At 39.7% G+C, this 21,173-nt stretch overlaps 2 long non-coding RNA genes across 2 annotated transcripts in view; one reads left to right on the forward strand and one right to left on the reverse strand.

The window, feature by feature from the left end:
* Positions 1-21,173, reverse strand: part of LOC148647726 (uncharacterized) — a 188,666-nt gene that overhangs the window by 163,920 nt on the left and 3,573 nt on the right. The window lies entirely within an intron of this gene.
* LOC148647728 (uncharacterized) overlaps positions 1-21,173 on the forward strand; it is a 492,485-nt gene that overhangs the window by 124,678 nt on the left and 346,634 nt on the right. The gene's annotated exons all lie outside the window — the stretch shown is intronic.

Here is a 21,173-nt window from a genome sequence, read left to right on the forward strand (position 1 = left end):
GTGACCGTGCTAGTGGCATGATGGTTTAAGTGCCTGACTAAGCGAGCGGTCGACTGTTCAAGTCCAGATTGTGCCACGAATGTTCTTTTAACAAACATTTCTTTGAAAAACTAAAGCAATCTTATGGACAATTAATTGACTTTTTATATTTCTAAATATAACAACATGTTCAAATCTAAGTCATGTTTTAATAACGACGAATAGTCACCTGCTTTCCCTCTGAATCGCTCCAGTAGCAGGAACCTGTACTGTGTGGATCCTTTTAGATCTCCCTTCAGATTTAAAAGGTTATTAATATCTTCGGTGTAGCATCTTCCCAGTTTAGCTGATCTTTTGCTGCCTATGCATGCTTACACTACTCCCTGGGTAAGCCATCATACTTGACTGAGAAAGCTTTAGAGAACTTAACATTTTTATTATCAGCAAATTGTAAATACGATGTTTACGTTGGCGTTATTAATTTTTCACGAGTGTATGGAGGGGTGTCAGCTGTCCCCCCTTAGGCTGGGCAAACGATTTTTAAATTTTTACAAAGAAATAAAAAATTAGATACAATGATATTGTAACACTACGGGGATCATGTGGGCGCGCTCACCACTGCTGCATCAGGTCAGCCCCCCACTGTCAGGGACTCAAAACCAGGCCTCCGGCATCACTCAACAGGGACCCAGCCTCTTGAGCCAAAGGGGAATCTCCCATCAGCCCGGTGGCTGCGGTCCCTGCTAGAACCAGGCCGAATGCGTTACACGCCCCACTTTTCATTTTTTTATTAGTTACAAAAGTTTCAAAAATCCAATAGATTTCGTTCCACTTCACAATTGTGTCCCACTTGTTGGTGATTCTTCACATAAAATAAAAAATTTATATCTTTATGTTTGAAGCCTGAAATGTGGCAAAAGGTTGAAAAGTTCAAGGGGGCCGAATACTTTCGCAAGGCACTGTATAACTATAAACAATATAAACTGCAATACAATACTGCAGCGCTTCAGCTGTGAATCCTTCTTCAGGTGTGAGGGCAAGTAAGCCCAAATCATAGTTGAACCCGTTCAGGGCCTACGTTACATCTTAGCGTTTCATTCTGAGAAGAAGACCTGAACAGCCGAATCGTTGCCTTTGAATTTGATTGAAAGGGAATATAATATGTAATCACGTATCTAAAGAAATTAATAACAATATAATTATATTCATGTACCGGAACACAAGAATAGTACACGCTGTACATTGTCTGTTGATAATGTTTCTGTAGTGCTTTTTCAGCAGTCTGCATGTGACCTTGCTGGTTGCGCTGTGGGTTAGGTTCCTGACTCCCATGTCACATGGTGAGTGTTCGAATCCAGCTGAAGCCATGACTTTTTTTTTTTAACAAACATTTCTTTGAAAAAATAAAACTTTTCCCTGGGTCAGAGATTAAATAAAACCTCACTCGCACCAAACAAATTTATATTTCTAAATATCACAACATGATCGAATTGAAGTCATTTTAATAACAATGAATAGTCACCTATGTGTTACAATATAAACATTTATATTGATTTAAATCACGTTTAAATTGCCTTTATTTGAAACCCATAAATAAAGCTGATACTGTTTAGACTTTTAATTATTTAAAACTGTATTACAGCAGCACAATGCACAATGCAATGTAAATCGCTATCTTTGTCTTCTGCGTAATAATGTTCACCTCTCTGTCCAGCAAATTAACAATAATAATAATAATAAACTTTATTGTATATGGTGCCTTTAAAGGTGGCTCCTCAAAGCGCTTTACAGGATAAAAACAATAACAACAATAGTGTTAGGCTGGGCAAACGATTTTTTTGAAATAGAAATACAAAATGAGATATAATGATGTGTTCCATTAACGAAGCACCGATGCACTGCAAGTACAACCCCCCTCTCTGCGGGAGTGCTGGCTGTGACGAATTAAACCGGTTTCACAGGTATTTTCAAAATAGAAGGGGACGAGATTACCAGCGAAAGACACCTCCCCCCCTCCAAAATCCAGTAAGTACAGTACTTACTAAGAAAGCTAGGCTCCTCAATGAAATTGCTTTAACATGCTAATGCGTTGGTGTAAAAGTCCTGGCGTGGCAAGCTTCTAATGTCTCCCGACTACGGCGAAAGGAACCTTTCTTTCATTGGAAGACAATGAACATATTCTAGATATCTAATAGATATAGAATTCTATTCTAAATGAATTAATAGCAAACATGGTTTACATAAGACATTTTTCCAAGAAAGTTTAGCCTTTGTCACTAATGAAACCACTAAATAAAGACATAAATATAGAAATCTTAAGATTTTTAAAATACATGACTTTGCTTAAATTTATTTAACAATAAAAACGATTACAAACGCCAGCGGAGAGAGAGAACAGGGGAGGGGTGTTGGTTTTGCATAAGGGGTGGGGCTATGGAAATGAGGTCTGTTTGGGAATGTGGAGTTACATGTTCTGGCTGTTTGTGAATTATCGTTGTTGAGTATAGAGTGTTGAGGTATTGATTTTGTGTAATGCTTTATGTTGAAAATTGAGCTGGATTTTGTTTATGATAAAGAGGATAAACTGGGATGGGAGGAGGGTTTGGTTTTGCATACTGGGTGGGATTATGATAATTGGAGGAATTTGAGAGAGTTTGCGGGCTATTTTTGGTTTGTATTACGAATAATTCATACAAGATATTGAGATTTGTTGTTGTTTTGTTGAGATCTAACTCCGCAAGACTGAGTTCTTGTGTCCATCCTATCCGAGCCCGAAAGTATAACAATATGTATCTTTATAGCAGGTGGTGTACAGCTTTTTAGTATAGATGACACTTTTCTAAAATGTATTTAAAAAATAAAAATGATTACAATCTAATCTTTCCACGTTTGATCCCAAGAAAAATAAATCTAAACGGGGAGAAAGCTATGCTGAAAGTTTAAGATACTTAGAAGATAAAGATATCAATTTATGTTGCATTTGTCTGATTGTGAATCAAAAAACACGCATTTGCGATTTAAATCAAAATGTGATTTAAATCAATATAAATGTTTATATTGTAACGCATAGGTGACTATTCATTGTTATTAAAATGACTTAAATTCGATCATGTTGTGATATTTAGAAATATAAAAGTCAATTAATTGTCCATAATATTGCTATTCTATTTTTTCAAAGAAATGTTGCAGTACACAAATATAATCATATCGTTATTAATTTCTTTAGATACGCGATTCCATATTATATTAGCAGAAAAGCTTAAAACTACCACTTTTTTACACGCTATTTCACATGTTAGTTAAAGACTTCGATGCTTAAAATGTTTAGGGAGAAATGGAATAATGGTGTGTATTTTTTCTTTAAAGTACCGATTCCTGGAATCTGACTGGCTGACACCCTTCTGAAGTGGTTCCATAATATCTGGTATACGGAAAAGAAAGCGTTGATAAAAAAGCCTGGATTCTCATGTATCTGATACAAGTATCTTTTAATTCAGTCTTTGCTGTGTTCTTGAGGATCCTTGTGATATTTTGAGCTCTGGTTGAATGATGTGTCGCAGTTTAAATAATTTTCGTAGTTAGAAATTATGAAATGCTCTGTTAAAAGCAAGGGAGTTTTTATGTCCGTTGCAGTAAAAGAAAATGCCTGACAAAGTAGGGCTTGGACAGATTCCAAGTGCTTGTACAAATGTGCTAAAGAAATTATACTTTGAGTTTACAGCTTGTCCAAAGTCATTCATTATTAATACTATTAGTAATATCTTCGGTAAAGGCTTTGATGCATTAATATTTCTGATAAAGGTAGGTTGTGTACTTTTGTCCAACTGAGCAATCTTGCTTTCATAAAATATACCAACTTTTTAATGACTGATGATTAACATTCTGTAATACACAGTTTAAATTTAAAAGCTCAAATGCTGAACATGAGAGGTTAAGCTTTATTGGCTCCTCACAACGTGATGTATGATACTTTCTGGTATGACATAAAATGACGCGATATATCTCGTGAAACTGCGTGATACTGCGTTTGGATGCGACACACCCATCGGGGTATACCGCGAAATACCCCACCCATTTTGAATGGCTGCATCTGTAGCTGCTCACTCACCTAGATGGTAGAGGCTTCCCTGAACATATTCCAGTCTGTGGTCAAGGCAGTCGAGCCGCCATTAAACAGTTTTAGTTTTAAAGACCAATGAGAAACACTTTTCACTATACTATGCACCCATGTAAGTATAATGACAAAGTTGAATTGAATATTGTGACAAGAATGTTTGAATCTGAACAGAAATCACAAGAACATGCCCTTTTTGAAAACAGTAACATTGTGGGATTCGCTGTGCAGCATTTCAGTAAATGAAATTAATTCTGCAGATTCAATTGATTCAAATTATTACAAGGAATTCAACATTTAATCTAATTGAAATACATTTTAAAATATAACATCCAATTCAATAAATTATTTAGTTCAAGTGTAGACAGTTTTAAAATATAGGGAAGAGTTTTAAAATTCTCCTAAATCAGGTTTTTAGGAGGAATACAATTATGTGTGCCGCAGAATAGATAAATAGCAAAGTGATGTGATCATATTATAAAATTTCTGTGATCTAAGAAATCAACTTATGACTTTTTTTCACACCTGAAGAAGGCTCCACGGCCAAAATGTTTTCATCTTTTTCAGCATGGAATAAACCTGTTACTTGTTCCTTTGCAGCCTACGCATGCTGACGCAGCTGAAGTCACCTGAACTACTATTTTTTTATTTTATGTGTTCAAAGTCTCATCTCAACTAAACTGTCTAATGACATTAAAAATGACAGACAAATAACAATGTTTAAATGATATTTCAAGACCATAACAGCCATAAAGCTGTTGGGAACAAAGTAAAATTATGTAAAGAAGGTCAAATGTTAACGCAATGAAAGGACAAGGAGGACTAAATTCTCTTTACCCATTAATAAAATGTATTCAGAATTAAAAAAATCTTGGGATTTAAGATATCCTACCAAATTATTGTCAACTGCATAATACAGTAAACCTTAAGGTGAGAATCAATTTCTTTCCCACATTTTTAAAGATTGTTTCAGGTCTTTGGTAATATATATTCATAGTAATATAGTCATTTTAAATACTTTTTTTTACCAAAACTTAATATTTAAATGTGCAAAGCAGTTGTGCTTTACAATTTAACATTCACAATTTCTATCCAGAGATTTAAATGGTTGTTTGCAAAATGCTGTTTTTTAAACTTATGATAAACTAGTTTTGGAAAGTACCCTTTCTCCATTAACTATGTAGATCTTAAAAACGTTTTTTTCTTTTTTTTAATTGGGCCTCATCTGTAAAGTTTTATTTTGAGCTTTAAGGAAGTAGGAAGGCATATGTAGTTTTCTCTTACAAAATATTCTAAAACATTAGTAGTACAATTTTGAAATACTACTTCCCGTCTCATTTATTTATGTAATTAGAAAATCATGTAATATATATATATAACACACTTGTTTCAATCGTATTGCATTTTATTATTTTTTTAAATTTATTTTTTAAATTTTATTTTTTAAAATTTATGTAAATTGCCATTCATGTTGCCAACCCCTTCATTTTTTTTGTTTTCATTGCTTTTCTTTTTGTTTTTTTAATTTACATATTTCAGTACTCTGAGACATTCTCCACTTTGTGTTTTTACAATAATTTTTTACAATTTACATTTTTACAATAGTTTTTCTAAACAACTAACAGTTTTTCAAAATTTTGTTCAAAGTATGAAACTGTAGATATTGGATTTTAAACATTTTTTGTGCATGAGAATGCCGGCAAATGCTCTGTTTCCATTGGACAGCTGATCACTTAATTAACACCTGGAACACAGAACCTGAGCTATATAAGACTGACTAAAGGAGCGTAGCTTGGAGTAGAATCGCAAAACTGATGAAAAATTGGGAGAAATATGTACATGAAGGTGCGAGCGATTCAAATGGGGTGTATTCCACAGAAATTGGATAAATCTTAGAAACAAAATAGACAGGCTGACCGGGGGAAATCTCCGGTTTACAATTAGTGTAAACAAGAATATACACGTCTTCTTAAGAGAAACTGCAGAAAACGCATGCAGGATAAAGTAAGCAGGGACCTGCCCTGTGGTTCAACTGACAGGGAAGAACAGTGAAAAATGTATCACCCAGCTAAGAGTTCTGTCTGGGGAGAATAAAACAGTCTTTTGAGAGATCCGTTTACCTAAAAATTAGATCCGGTAAGTCCCTTGTAGCCTGCCCAAGTCTGTCCCAGTACAGTGCATAAAAGGAGTTAAAAGTAAAATGTACTGTTAACGGTGTCAGTTTCTCTGTTATGGGATACTGGAGCACTACTGTCATGCTTGTTTCACTCCTCTGTTCAACAGTGTGCTATAGAGTACTATATAGGGGGAGATGGGAGGAAGCCACAGGAGTATTGAGGCAGCAAGTTTTATTTGCTGAGTACCAGATTTTAACATTGATTCTAACATTTACGTGCACTTATCACGCTAATGTGGGTGGTTACATCCCAGATCTATTGGGCTGGGATGTTATGCAGCATTACAAGGAATGACTATCCAGAACAGGGTATCATGTGGCTTCAACTGACTGTGATCACTCAGTATGTTGATGATATTCTGAGTGCTTCCCCTGACGAGGAAACCCACAACTCTGAGCTGTTTCTGGTTTTAGAGTTTCTAATATTAAGCAGTTATGATAAGGCCCTTTTGTATCTAGGATTGTGTAATTTTAACAGGTCCTGGCTGCAATGTTTTTACGGGGTGAGCACAAACTTTTAAGAGATCTGCTTAAGGGGGGAGTGCAGTACAAGGACAAGATTGCTTTGGTTCCAGCAGCAAAAGCCACCTGTAATAATTTGAAACAAGCTCTCTTACAGGTGCTGAGACTGGGGTTTCCTCAGATGGATCAACCATTCCTTTGTATGTAAGTGTGGAAATGGGTTCTGGGCAGCTGTGCTGACGCAGGGGCATGGAGGTAGGTACCACCCAGTGGGATACAATTCATTAAATGCTGTAACCAAAGGGTGGGGGACCGTGAAGATTTAAGAAGATGTACTGTAATACTGTTTACTGATGAGTCCTCTCTGGTGCATGAGGTAGAACAGAGAACAGACTGATCTGTTATGACAGAATTCGTGCTAACAACCGGAAAAATGCCCCTCCACTGCCTCAGCGTAGCAAGCCAGTTTAGAGCACTGATTGGAGATTATTAAAGGAAAGACGTTAAAAGGTTATATGTACAGTATATACTGTATTTTTTGGGGGTATGTAGGCCACAATTCTGGATGGCTGTGGAGAAATAGGATTCTCTCACTACGGCAGGGACTCCAGTTTAGAATACTGGGTTTGTCTCTCAACAGTTAGAAGCTTTGCAGCTACTGACTGAAGTAGGTATAAGTGTAAATAACTCAATAAAGAAATAATTCCAGTAACTCAAGGGAACAACTGTGCAGGTGCAGATGCCAGGCGAGCGGCACTGGGAGAGCAGCAGTCTAAGACCCCTGTGAAACCTCTGTTGGGGAATGTCACAGGCCAAGTGACCAGGTTTGGCTCAAAAGAAAAGAAAGGATTTATTGCCATCAAAATAGGGATAACAAAAAAAAAACCTTCATAGGAGTACACTCCACACCTTTCCTCCAAGGCACCATCCTCCATATTGAGCTCTCCCAGTCCCTTTAATAGACCTTCCTATCCCAGGGCCCTTCTCTCTTAAAGGGACTTGCTCATATCTGGTGGACAATTTTTAAACAAACGAAGTCCTTAATACAAATCCAGAGTAACCTGTAAAGTTTAACAAAGTCATGCAACAGCTTTTATACCTTTAAACCAAACAAATAATCGTACATTAGTTATTTATAGATGGCCTACTAGTAACCTTTCCCTTTAAGATCAGCACTGCTAGTACTGCTGATGTGGCAGTGTGGGGAACTACAAACAGAAAGGTGACTGGTGGCCATGTTGTCCAACACAACACAATACTCCAACAGGGAACACTGCAGTGATTTTAGGGAAACAACAAAAAGGGTAAGTATCATTCACACTTTATTCGTATCACAAACACACTCTCAAACATACCAGAAGGGTAGAGGGAAATACTGGAGTATTTCACATTACAAAAGAAAGAAAAATAACAAGCACCCTGTCACAGTGAAAAAGGGAGAATTCAGGTTGAGGTCTCTAATAGACATGGTTAGAAAAGGATGTGAAAAGAATGTGGTGCTGCATGATGATGGGGTGTGGGGCCGCCAGCACACCGGACACCCTGCATGCCCTCACAGCCTAATGCCCTTTGTAGCCCGACAAATGCATGCCGTCAGATTTCCAAGTGTGAATCAAATGATGTGCCGGGTGTCCCGAAACTGGGTGGGGACTGGTTTTAAAGCAGTAGCCACTGATGTTTTTCAATGTGATGCTTGGCAAAGGAAGCTCAAGTGCGGATGCGATGGCTCAGAAGGCCAGCCCCCGAGGGACCTGTCATGCACTGGTGAATTGACTTTTGTAGCTTGCCGAGATGTAAAGGGGACAATGGACTCTCAATGATGGTGAATCTGTTCTCCTGGGGGGCTGAGGCCACTACCTCTGTAAGGCTGTAATCGCCTCACTAGGGGTGAGGTGGAAGTTACATTGCCCCCATCACCCACAGTCTGTAGGGATGGTGGAATGAATGGAACTCTGAAATATCAACCAAAGGAACACCGTGGGTAGATGCTCTACCTGCAGTCCTGCCTTTGGGTTGGAGCAAACGGAACTGTGAGACAGAGCCCATTTGAGATCATCATGGGCAGCCAAAGAAACTCCCTGGAGGGCCAAGATTGGCTAACAGACTGTTGAATTTGCTCTCTATTACAGTATTGTAGGTTTGTTAACTGAAGCGGTGCACAGGGCTCATGAACAGGTGCTGGACGCTTGGGGACCTCCAGTAGAGGGAAGACACGACCGGATACCTGGCGAGTGGGTGTGAGTGAAGAAGAGATACCCTGCTGGGAGGGACCATATCAAGTGCTACTGACTACAGACTCTGCCATCTGAGTGACAGGAGATCGCTGGATCCATGCATCGCACTGTCACCGAGCCACTGCACCAGAGACTGAGTGAACAGAAAAAATTGTTGTTACCGTTTCTGTGTCCGATGCTTCCTAAGGTGGGCCAGCAGTGTGCTTGTTAGGCCTGAGGAGCATTACTGGGGAATATGGTATCAGTACATTGCTGGAGTTGTCATATCTTTCAGCCACAGATAATAATCAGAGTTGGGTCTATATTGCTATTCCAAGATCCTGACGATAAATCTCCACATGCCTGAGGTCTGTGTATGGGTCCTGGGGTGGAACTTTATTACAATATTTATTTGTAGGATTAGTATTGTTTATCTGTATAATTGTAACTATCACTTACAAAGACATTAATCACATCTTGTTGTAACAGTGGAACTCAGAATGTCATGGTAATGCATGCCTGTACACCTAGAAAGGAAAGATCTGCCCTGACATTGTGTATAAAAATAGGCAGCACTGACGTATGCCATATTTTATAAGGGAGGAATGAAGAAAGATATAAGATGTGAAGAAGGGGTTAACTGATTCCTTTCTTTACAAGGACTGGACTTCTTGTGACAAGACATTCCAGGCTTAGAGTTATGGCAGGAAAGGGGGATAACTGATAAGGATTCCAGATGCCAGCTAGAAACCTCCCTTCCCAAGGAAAGAAACCTAACACTGACCATTTGGCCAATTTGTTTCATTTGTTTGGCCAACCCGTGGCCTTTCATTAAGAATGGAAACTTGGGATGCACAGTATGCAGAGATCTGCTGTCAGAAAAAGTACTTGAGATGCATTTATCTGAGGAGTGGATCAAAGGAGATGTAAGTAGCCCTTTGCAGAACCAGTTACGGGAAAAAAAAGTATTGTAACGCTAGGGGGCTCACCTGCTGCCGCATCAGGTCGGCCCCCCACCCAGGGACTTGAACCCGGGCCTCCGGCATCACTCAACAGGGACCCAGCCTGTTGAGCTAAAGAGAGATCTCCCCTCAGCCCAGCGGCTGCGGTCCCTGCTATTACAGGGAAGGGTGATAATGTCACCGCTCTGGTAAGCCAGCTCTCACACTCAATGGTGGCCGTATGCAAAACACCGTGATAGCTTATCACATAAAAGTGCTGTTGATATTGGAGAGACGAAGCAAAAAGAAGGTACTTGAAATTAATGCTAATTCAAGAAACCGCAGTTTCATTCAGATCTGCCTATATGGTAGCCAAGAAAAGACTAGCTTATAAAAAGTTCATTCCTCACTCACCTCACTTTTTGTGTTGATCTGAATGGACCTCCTCTGGAGAGATTTGATCCTATACCTTTTGTATCATCTGGGATTAAAGCAGGGCACCGCCTGTCCACTTCATGGGCAACAGGATGGACACCGAAGACAGCTGAGCCCAGACCTCTGTGGTCACTTCTACTGTAAAGGTCAGAGTTTTACTCTGGTCTCCATGGTGGATGATTTCACTGACTTTGTGTGAACCCTTGGCATCACAGCTCTCTCAGCGGTGTTGCAGCCTTGGCCTGGAAAGTGTAGCCAGGGAGTCTAGCTGGACTGTAAGCAATCGTTACACCATTACACAATTTGGACTAGGAGATACTCTGTTAGCCTTATGGAGATTACATTGATGGTCTTACCCAGTGCATCACTGACTACATAAACGTCTGTGTTAACAGTGCAGTGCTTCTCCAATAATAAACCCTGGGTCACCAGTGATCTGAAGGCCGTCCTAAATAGGAAAAAGAGGGCTTTCCGGGCAGGTGACAAGGAGGAGCAGAAGTGAGTGCAGAAAGAGCTGAAGGTGAGAGTTAGGGAGAGCAAGGTGGCTTACGGGAGGAAAATGGAGGACAGGCTGAGGGAGAGCAATGTGAGAGAAATGTGGAATGCCATGAGGAAGATCTGCGGATACAAGCTGTCTGGCGGCCAACAGAGTGAGGGAGGCCTGGAGAGGGCCAATGAGCTGAATCTTTTCTTAAACAGATTTGATACAGGGTCTAATGTCCATTCACCTCACAGGCCTTCACCCCAGACACCCTCTTCATATCCTCAGTCACCCCATCATGAGATCCCTCCTACTCCTACTCCATCTTCCCCTGCCCTCCTCGGCCTATCCTTCACAGCTGACCAGGTCAGAAGGGAGTTGAAGAGACTCCATGCAGGGAAGGCAGCGGGTCCTGACGGTGTCAGCTCCAGGGTGCTAAAGATCTGCGCAGACCAACTGGGGTCAGTGCTGCAGTACATCTTCAACCTCAGCCTGAGATTAGAAAGGGTTCTGGTGCTCTGGAAGACATCTTGCCTGGTGCCAGTACCCAGAAAGGGGCACCCTAAAGTCTTGAATGACTACAGACCAGTGGCACTGACATCACACCAAATGAAAACTCTCTAAAATATGAAAACTGTCAATTTATAAAATGTCCTATTTATCTGTGACACTTTCTTTCCGGTACAGACGACATTTATGTTTTTTTTAGCTTGCTCTTGCTATAGAAATAGCTAAGCAACTTAATACTATTACTTATCAAGGCATTGGTGGTGCTGTTACAAAAGTAGGCAATGTTTCATCTTCAGATTTGCACCTGACAAGAATACAAGCTAACAAGACACTCTTGTTTAAGTTTTTTCAAACAAAAGGCGTGTAGTGAATCTGCAGAGAAAATTTCCAGTGACATTTGGTTTTCTATATGTTATTGAAAAGCGACAATAATGCCCAAGAGAAAACAGGGAACTTCACTAGCTAATTTTGGGTTCAACAATAAAACCGTGCGTTCAAAACATAACCTGTGGCCTTTCATTAAGAATGGAAACTTGGGATGCACAGTATGCAGAGATGCAAAGAGTCTTCTGCTGTCAGAAAAAGCACTTTCCATGCATTTATCTGAGGAGTGGATTCATGGAGATGTAAATAGCCCTTTGTAGAACCAGTTGAAGAACTCAGAGAAGCGCCGGTTCCCCCACTTCATGGGCAACAGGACGGACCTCTGTGGTCACTTCTATTGTAAAGGTCAGAGTTTTACTCTGGTCTCCACGGTGGATGATTTCACTGACTTGGCCTGGAAAGTGTAGCCAGGGAGTCTAGCTGGATTGTAAGCAATCGTTACACCATTACCCTATTCTGTGGTATCTGGGTCGATTCAGAGGTCTTTTTTTCTTAACAGTTGTAAGATGACCAGGGGAAGGGTTATCCAGGACAGGCATTTCAGGAACGACCATCTTGCTGAGGTCAATGTACTCGACTTAGACCTCAGCAAGATGGCCACCAAGAAAAACCAGCTGACCTTATTCCGAAACAAGGAGACACAGGTGTCTCTCATCAGGAAACAAAATATATATGCCCCGGAAACAGTGAACCAGCGCGAAAGCCAGCAGGTGAATGCGTTTTGGAGGAGACAGTGGAATCAGGTTGGTGTTGGTAAGGATTAGAGAATAACGGATTAACGGAAGAAATAAAGGATTACGGTTTACGGTTTTGTGATTTGGATACGACGTGGATTTGTGGTACTTTACGGACTTTAGAACTCAGACTGTATAAGGATTGAGAGAACAGATTGCGGATTGGCTTGGAAGACGAACGAACTGGAGAAACTGAGAAAAACTCCACAGAAATTAAAGAGAAGTGTGGTGTGAGTACTTTTGTCTCAGTTACATAAACCTTTCTCCCGGAGGCGCCACATTTGGTGGAGGATGTGGGCAGCCACTGATTGGGATCGAGAATTGTGGGAATAAAAAGTTGACTTTCTTTTCCCTCTCTCGGTTTGTGTGTGAGCTCTCACTAAAAAAAATGGAACAACTGATACAACAACTATCCCAAGCCACCCTCACCCAGTACCAGGCTTTAAAAGGACAAGAGAGACACTATACAGGCACAGCAGGAGGCTAATCAAAGAATTACAGAAGAACAGAATTTGGTGAGAGAGGAATTCCAATGATTAGGAGAGGAAATTAGATGGTCCTCGGTAACAGGGAGAGATCCCAGTAAGAAGAAATTGAGCTTCAAAAGATGACAGAGTTAGATGATGTGAAAGCATATTTAACAACTTTTGAAAGAACAGCTGCCAGGAATGCATGGCCCAGAGAGCAATGGGCAGGGAGAGTAGCACCTAAATTGGGGAAGCCCAAAAGGCTTATTATTATTCGGCCTGAATCAGGATTGAGAGAACGGATTGCGGACTGGCTTGGAAGACAATCAAACTGGAGAAACAGAGAAAATCTCCACGGAAATGTGAAGTGTGGCGAGAGTACTTTTGTCTCAGTTACATAAACCTTTTCCCTGGAAGCACCACACTATATAATCCAATGCTCACTTTGTATGTGTTAGTTGACTGGCCCTTCATGTGTTATGCCCCCCCCCCCCAACCAGGGGTGAGCTCCCCCTAATGCCAAGATATAATTCACACCCTGCCCTTTGGGATCAATAGAGTCTTATCTATCTGTTGTAGTGGTCGCCGTTTCCACATCCTGCGTTTGGCAGGGAGATGCCGAGGGGGCACGGCGGTCAGATCTGTCAGGAGGAGTGAGGGGATGTTTGAGGTAATCAAGTAGAGTTGAGGAGTAGAGGAGTTTATGGCCATATGGACCAGAACATTGGACCTCGTATTCATGTGATCTCTCAGGATGTAAACAGTACAGCAGACGACACCACACAGTGTAGGCAGTGCATGGTGACAAACTGTGATAAATCAGACAACCAGAACAATATGTAGTAGTGAAAGAAAACACATTGTAGACCATGTAGAACGTGTGTGGTGCAGATGTGTATTGAGTCTGAGGCTGTTATGAGTATAGACAGCACCAATTGTCCCTAATTATTCAATCTGCGTTCCATACCCTGTCCTTCAATATTTGAACCCTCTGCTCACTCCAAACCGACGCTCGGTATGAGGAATCTTTCCAGACTCCTGTGCTCTCAGTGTTTATGACCTTCAACATCTTGCTCGCCTATCGGACCCCTGTCCAACTGGTACCTACTGACCATTCTTCCGTCTCGCCCTTCTTAAAAGTCCTATAGTCATCTTTGACTATAGGCCTCCCAGAAGTCTTGTGCTGCTGAGGAAACCAGGTAAACATTATCACCATAATTAAAGTCCAGAAAAGAGTGCAGACAGTGAAATGGTGCAATAGGTCTTCTTAATTGAAAGCTTGAAAAAATTTTTTTCTAAAACTATCAACAAGCTCTGGACAAGCTGAAGATCATGGAGGCGATATAAAGATTTTATCCAAATACAAAGAGCTTCACATTGAGCTACAGGAATGTCTACTATCAAAACTGAAACCCAGCTGTAAATGTACGATCATATTTTGTTATGATATTCTACTAGGAATTTGTCTTTGTGGTTCTGTTTGAGAGCACTCTGTCACAGTGGCCGGGGGGTAGCCGCGGAGAGGGACTGGCAAGACGGGAGGACCCTGTGGGTAGCGGTAGGAATGGAGCAAACGAGAGGGTTTCGGTCTGGGCTGATGGTATCGGGCGGAGTCAGAGTGAGACATGAGCCCTCAGGTAGCAGACGTGGGGCGACCTGGTGAGGCGAGCCTCTCGACAACCGATCCCAATGCCGAGCGAGGAGGAGAGGGAGACACGGAAATATAAAGCCCCAGAACTTGAACTTGAACGTGAACTTTATTGCCATATGTAACACTACTGGTACTGGTACAATGGAATTCTTACTTACAGAAAGTCTCTCGATTGTAAAACAAGTGTAAAAAACAAAACAAAGTGCAAACAGTGCATCAAGACAATGTACAAACAAACAATAGACAATGTGCAAGTAAACATGCAGACAGTTTGAATGTAAACAATACAGACGTGTAAACAATGACTGGAGATGTGCAATAGATAAGAAATCATAAAGAGGTAGATGGTGATGGTGTAGGTGTGGTCCGAGGGGGATGGCTAAATGTGTTTGCCAGTCTCACTGCTTGTGGATGGAAGCTATTGAAGACTCTAGTGGTAAGTGTCCGTATGCTCTTATATCTCTTGCCTGAGGGCAGTGGGGTGAAGAGCTCATGCCCGGGGTGGTGACTGTCAACAACTAGACAAACTGGAAGAACAAGGAAAGCACAGGGAAACTAGGAACAGGCCCGAGCAGCAGCGCCCTCTAGATGTGCAGAGCGTGACACAGTCAGGGCTTCTAACGATGCGTCGGAGTGGAAAGCCCCTGGCGTGTTTTTCTACCCAAGACCTCCCAAACCATCACCAGGCAGCCTTGCTTTCTCCAACACAGGTTTCTGTCCTGTGGCTTGGCTGGATGTGCTCACAAAATGGCCAAAACTCTGTTCTTTACTGTTACTATACAGATGCAGCCATTCAAAGTGTGCGGTACAGACACGTACCGCAGGTAAGATGACACGGGGTACCGCGGTGCGTGATTGGTTGACCGACAGGGGCACTCGTGGTCCGTTGGTCTGTCGTAGAAAGACTTACTGTAAACGTCTTTACTGTGCCCGTTGTAGATATTGAATTTTACCACTGAAGGGAAATCTTAGTAGCTGAGCATAAAAAGAATAGGAGCATACTGTAACGCGTGTGAAGGCCATAAACGATATTAATTTTGGAACGTAAACATACAGTATATAGCTGGTCTTGGTACTTTAAAGAAAAAAATACACACCAGTATTCCATTTCTCCCTAAACATTGTAAGCTTCGAAGTCTTTAACTAACGTGATACCGGAGTCAACAAGCATACTTTTAGAATTTGATTTAAAGGGAATATAATATGGAATCGCGTATCTCAAGAATTTAATAACGGTATGATTATATCCGTGTACTGCGGCAGGGCTGTGTAGGGCTGTTTCGCCTGCCTGTTCATGCGAGCTGTCTTGTAGCCTACTGGTCTAGGTGCGTGACTACCAACTGGCAGGTTGTGTGTTTCAATCCAGCTGGTGCTGGACCTTTCAGTTTTATTTATTTATTTTTTAATCGCGTAACATAAACATATTACCGTATGCAAATTGTACTGTATACAATATGTATATGTATATTTAATGTCTTAACTGTGCCCGTTTAAGTATTGAATATTCATATCTAATTTTACCACTGAAGGGAAATCTTAACATAAACATACAGTATATGGCTGGTCTCGGTACTTTAAAGAAAAAAATACACACCAGTATTCCATTTCTCCCTAAACATTGTAAGCTTCGAAGTCTTTAACTAACGTGATACCGGAGTCAACAAGCATACTTTTAGAATTTGATTAAAAGGGAATATAATATGGAATCGCGTATCTCAAGAAATTAATAACAATATAATTATATTCATGTTGCAAAAGAACTGCAACGGACATAAAAACTCCCTTGCTTTTAACAGAGCGTTCCATAATTTCTAACTACGAAAATGCCAGGTGAAAGGATTTGTAAACATATTTTGTTAAAGCAAGTCAGTTTTTTCCGCAACACATAAAATACATTTTTCCAAGAAAGTTTAGCCTTTGTCACTAATGAAACCACTAAATAAAGACATAAATATAGAAATCTTAAGATTTGTTTTATTTAATGTTGGTAGCAGGATGAACTGTCAGAGTGTATATTTTGTCGCAAAGTTGCTGCAAGATGTTAACAGTGAAAAAGGTATTTAGAAATGAGTTATTTCAAGATGAAAAAGAAAACATACACGAAACATGGTTTCATTACGACCAGAATCGGTCTTGAGATATTTTTAACTTGATTTACAGTATTTGAGAGGTATGTCTTAACACCGATACTACAGTGCTTAAGTACTGCTCACGTATATGTTTCTAGGTTTATATTATGCATTTCATACGGTCAAATTACTTTTGAGCAACTAATAAGAAGCGCGAAACAGTATGCGTTTTAGTTTCGTTTTGTGCTGGAACCCGTGGATTGATTAGAGATATCAAGTACATACAAGTCATTTTTTAAATGTTGTAGTTCGTCTTGAAAAAATGTTACGAGTACATCATCTATCAACAATTACACAGATTCTGTTTCCATATTGCGGATTTTGGTTAGGTATTATCAAATCCAGTGGCGCTGTGTGTTAGTTTACTGAGTCCCATGTCACATGGTCTGTGATTGAAACCTGTAAAACCGGTTTAATTCGTCACAGCCAGCACTCTTCAGGTGTGAGGGTCTTCTGCTCAGAATGAAACGCTAAAATGTTTGTGTATATTCTAATGGTAGTGGGGGCAGGGTGTGTGGGAACAGGTTTGGTTGAAATTGCATTGGAGATCAATGTTCTTCACACCTGAAACATTTTCTCTGAAAGGATTTTCTTCGGAGTTTAACCGATCTTGTTACAGCATGTTACAGTTTACTATTATTAACCATATTAATTTTAAGTGCTTAATGTAAAATCTTGTAAAAATATATTTTCATTGTTCAAATATACATTAAGTCTGACTATCATATAATAAGTTAAATACAAAACTAAAGAAAAAATAGGGTTAAATATAATTCAAAATATTTTGCTAACAATGTTAACTGTTTATTAATAATAAAATGTATTAACTAAGGAGTAGGATGGCACAGTTGTTAGTATGTTTTTTGTTTTGTTTCTTTTTCATAAATACAACAGTAGTACCTGATGTCTCAGTGGCTTTCAAAATTAAATTATGCATGCAAACCTGTGAACTAGAAAGATAACTAAGATTTTAATACTAATTAAATAACCGCGGGCACTTCCCATCCCCTCTACATTCTCAGAGTAGAACAGACTAACCTTCTAATGAAAGACGGTCCACCCCCCACGGACAGGAAAAGTGCCCACAGGCACTTAAACTTAATATGGTCAGTAACGGTAAACAGTAACATGGTAAGAAGGAGCACGTACAAACGTTTTCGAAATAACCACATGTAAGACTCTGATCCTAAAAATGTTTAGGGAGAAAGTGGAATACTGGTGTGTATTTTTTCTTTAAACTACCAATACCAGCCATATACAGTCTGTAACGTAGGGATTTCTATGTCTTTATTTAGTGTTTACATTAGTGACAAAGGCTAAACTTTTAGCTTCAGTAACGTCTACATATCTCCCCTTTTTATAAAACGACTTGGTTGAAAACTGTTCCAGAGCCACTGTTGTTTCATCAGTGAAAAGTACATCATGAAATGCCTCTCCCTGTTCAATCCACTGGAAAAAAGAAAAGGAGCATAAAGCTTCTGATGGTCATAAACGATATTCATTTAGGAGCAGCATCAGAGGTATGTTTTTAACTGCACTGCATTGGAGAGAATACCTTAGTGTGTTTTTTTTTTACTCCCTGGCGGAAACTGGCTTCCAGAAGAATCAGTATGGCTCAGAGATTAAATAAAACTTCACAGACATTAACGAAGAGCATAACGCGTGTACTGTATACACTGCAAGTACAACCCAACTCTCTGCAGGAGTGCTGGCTGTGACGAATTGAACCGGTTTCACGGGTATTTTCAAAGTAGGAGGCGAGATTTCCAGCGAAAGACACCCCCCCCCCCCCCCCCCCTCAAAAACCCAGTAAATACAGTACTTACTAGTTAAAGGCTAGGCTCCCGACTACGGCGAAAGGAACCCTTCTTTCATTAGAAGACAATGAACATATTTTAGCCCTGAATGAATTAATAGCAAACATGGTTTACATAAAAGACATTTTTCCAAGAAAGTTTAGCCTTTGTCACTAATGAAACCACTAAATAAAGACATATATAGAAAAATCTTAAGATTTTTAAAATACATGACTTTGCTAAAATTTATTTGAAACTAAAAACAATTACAACCGCCAGGGGAGAGAGAGAACAGGGGAGGGATGTTGGTTTTGCATAAGGGGCGGGGCTATGGAAAGTAGGTATGTTTGGGAATGTGTAGTTACATGTTCTGGCTGTTTGTGAATTATCGTTGTTGAGTATGGAGTGTTGAGGTATTGATTTTGTGTAATGCTTTATGTTGAAAATTGAGGTGGATTTTGTTTATGATAAACAGGATAAACTGGGATGGGAGGAAGGTTTGGTTTTGCATAAGGGGCGGGATTATGATAATTGGAGGACTTTGCGAGTGTAAAATGGTTTGATTATTTGATTTTGTATTGTGGTTGTTATCTATGTTTTTGGTTGGTATTATGTTTATATGGTTGTTTTTGTTGGTTGGTTGTTATTATGGTTATTAATAATACGATCTATAGTTGAAATCTGAGCCTAAATAAAAAGAAAAAGCAAGTGATTAGGTTTATGAGCAATCTAATTACTTATTCGTTTAAAAAGCTATATAAAATAAAGTTTATTATTAATTTGCTGGACAGAGCGGTGAACATTATTATGCATAAGACAAAGATAACGATCCTGATCAGTTTAGAAATCTGTGTACGCTGTAAGGTTTTTACTTCTTAAACTTTTAAAATACACGTTTTGAATAGAAAGAAATCCTCTTCCTGGTATAGCAAACCAGCACGTCTTTTTTCTCCAATCAGAGGGGTGTCAGATGGTGTCAGCCAATCACCATTCTGCGTTGGGTAGCAATGGGTGACTGTTCTCAGGCGGAAGATGTAAACAGCTTAATGTTCGTGTTAAATATTTTTTTTTAATTAAAATTCATTCTATACAGCAATCGCATATTTGGGTACCGTTTCATAAAACTTTCATGCTTAAAATGTTTAGGGAGAAATGGAAGACTGGTGTGTATTTTTTCTTTAAACTACCAAGACCAGCCATACACAGTACAGTTTACATACATACAGTAATGTTTTAAATTAATATCGTTTATGACCTTCAGATGCGTTATGCTCCTCTTCTTTTTATGCTCAGCTACTAAAATTTCCCTTTAGTGGTAAAATCCATATAAATATTCAAAACTAAGCGGATTAAAATGTGCACAGTAAAGACATTAAATGATTAAATCTTTGCACTACCAACCAATGCACCACGAGTGCCCCTGTCGGTCATTTTGGCCAGCCAATCACTTGCCCTGCGGTACCCTCCGGTGCCCCGCGGTGGCTTGTGGGTAGGTTACTGTACCGCGGGTTTTTACCGCGCATTTTGAATGGCTGCATCTGTATATCGTTATTAATTTCTTGAGATACGCGATTCCATATTATATTCCCTTTTAATCAAATTCTAAAAGTATGCTTGTTGACTCCGGTATCACGTTAGTTAAAGACTTCGAAGCTTACAATGTTTAGGGAGAAATGGAATACTGGTGTGTATTTTTTTCTTTAAAGTACCGAGACCAGCCATATACTGTATGTTTATGTTAAGATTTCCCTTCAGTGGTAAAATTAGATATGAGTATTCAATACTTAAACGGGCACAGTTAAGACATTAAATATACATATACATATTGTATACAGTACAGTTTGCATACGGTAATATGTTTATGTTACTCGATTAAAAAATAAATAAATAAAACTGAAAGGTCCAGCACCAGCTGGATTCGAACACACAACCTGCCAGTTGGTAGTCACGCACCTAGACCAGTAGGCTACAAGACAGCTCGCATGAACAGGCAGGCGAAACAGCCCTACACAGCCCTGCCGCAGTACACGGGTATAATCATACCGTTATTAAATTCTTGAGATACGCGATTCCATATTATATTCCCTTTTAATCAAATTCTAAAAGTATGCTTGTTGACTCCGGTATCACGTTAGTTAAAGACTTCGAAGCTTACATTGTTTAGGGAGCAATGGAATACTGGTGTGTATTTTTTTCTTTTTTTATGATAGGTGTCGCATTTTAAATCATTTTCGTAGTTAGAAATTATGAAACGCCCTGTTAAAAGCAAGGAAGTTTTTATGCCCGTTGAAGTAAAACAAAATGCCTGAAAAAGTATGGCTTGGACAGATTCCAAGTGCTTGTACAAATGTGCTAAAGAAATTATACTTTGAGTATACAGCTTGTCCAAAGTCATCCATTATTAATACTATTAGTAATATCTTCAGTAAAGGCTTTGATGCATAAATATTTCTGATAAAGGTAGGTTGTGTACTTTTGTCCAACTGAGCAATCTTGCTTTCATAAAATATACCAACATTTTAATGACTGATGATTAACATGCTGTAATACACAGTTCAAAATTAAAGGCTCAAATGCTGTACATGAGAGGTTAAGCTCCCCCTGGCGGTTTTACAAGGCGACGCCGGATAGTTAGTCACGTGACACACGTGAACCGCGTGATACCCCGGTGGGCGTGTCGCGGTATGCCGCGAAATACCTC

This window comes from Lepisosteus platostomus, chromosome 15, assembly GCF_059453375.1.
Source record: "Lepisosteus platostomus isolate fLepPlt1 chromosome 15, fLepPlt1.hap1, whole genome shotgun sequence".
In the NCBI taxonomy this organism is placed as follows: Eukaryota; Metazoa; Chordata; class Actinopteri; order Semionotiformes; family Lepisosteidae; genus Lepisosteus; species Lepisosteus platostomus.